This window comes from Apodemus sylvaticus, chromosome X (genome assembly GCF_947179515.1).
Source record: "Apodemus sylvaticus chromosome X, mApoSyl1.1, whole genome shotgun sequence".
NCBI classification, from domain to species: Eukaryota; Metazoa; Chordata; class Mammalia; order Rodentia; family Muridae; genus Apodemus; species Apodemus sylvaticus.
The window spans coordinates 4165220-4166841 of record NC_067495.1 but is presented as its reverse complement, the minus strand read 5'-3'; positions in this window follow the sequence as shown (position 1 = coordinate 4166841).

Below are 1622 nucleotides of genomic sequence, written 5' to 3'. Positions count from 1 at the left end.
AGATAAGAATCAACCTCTTCATTGAAATGTTTAAACATAAGCAGAAAGTTAAAACAAAGGACAGAGACTGGGTTGAAGATGGTGTAAATTTTGAATCACCTCTCCCCTTTTCCTTAGCCATTACTATTCCCAATTACTTTCTCTCTGCTTTAATTTCCATGTTTCCATTTAAAGGAAATGCTCACTGACTTAATTCTTTGCTAAACCCTTTCCTTAATAGAAGATGCTGCATCTTAACTGACTCTCTATTCTCTTCTGGGATTACTTCTCTTCCCAGTCTTTTTTTTTTTTTTAATTTTGCTTCATTGTGGCTTTTAATGTTGCTTTGTTTCAGTCTGTTTAAAGTGGCTATGTGTGAGGTATTGGTTTTTCCTCAAATATGTGTGTCTCTGTGTGTGTGTGTGTGTGTGTGTGTGATATGCATGCATGTGTGAACTTGCACATGTGTGTATGGAGGTTGCCAGGCACTGGGTATGATGATACAAGCAGGGCCAGGCTCTCTATGAGGCTCCAGGAAGGAAGCGTTTCTTGTATCTTCTGACTATGGTGGCTACCTGCATTCTCTGGCTTGATCCAACCTCTACATTTAGATTTCATGTGATGGATTTTGCCAAAAGTTTTTCTTTTTTTAAGATTTATTTTATTCATTTGTGTGTGTGTGTGTGTGTGTGTGTGTGTGTGTGTGTGTGTGTATACACACGCATACTTGCACACACATGCATGTGGGTACCTGTGGAGGCCTAGGAAGGTAACAGATGTTCTGGACTGGATTTATAGGAGGTTGTGGGCCACTTGGCATGAGTGCTGAACTCAGGTCCTCTGAAAGAGAAACCAGTACTCCTCTTAACCGTGGACCCGTGCTCTGCATGTACATCCTCTACATTTTTCTTCTGTTTTTTCTCTTCTTCTATGTGCACTTAGTGGCAAATTTGGGACCTACATAATCATTTTAACATCCTTAATTATATTTGCAAAGGCTCTTTTTCAAATAAGGTCATATTCATAGATACTGAGTTTTAGGACATGCACTTCATTCCCTATGGTGTTACACATAGAAACCAGAACCTTACATAAATTATATGATTTATCTCTGACCTCCAGCAACAGCCTTCAAATCTAGAACCATTTAAAAACAGATAAGGTCTTGCAATGTTGTCCTGCTAATCTCAAATTCTCAGGATATCCTCTGGCCTTAACCTGATGAATACCTTGGCAATAAGCATGGACTACTATACCCACTTTCTTATGTGTATTTTCTTTGGAACCACATTCATGGCCATAACATCACCCAACTTACAGAGGTCTCACAGAGGTACCACATTTCATCAAATAACTCCCTAAATCCTAATTTTTATAATTTCTGTATCATTATTAAGAGTATATATCTTACATGATGGAATTAAAAAACACGACCCCCTGGAAATGCCTATGGTGAAGTCAAAATCTCAAGTCCGTGGTGATGTTGTTTGGCGGTGATCATTTGGGAAGTGATTCAGTTATGATAGTGGAGTCCTCCTGAATGGGGTCAGTGCCCTATAAAAGACACTCCAGAAACAATGTCTTTACCCCTTCTGCCATAGAGAATACACAGCAAAAAGATACTGTCTATGATTAGGATGCAG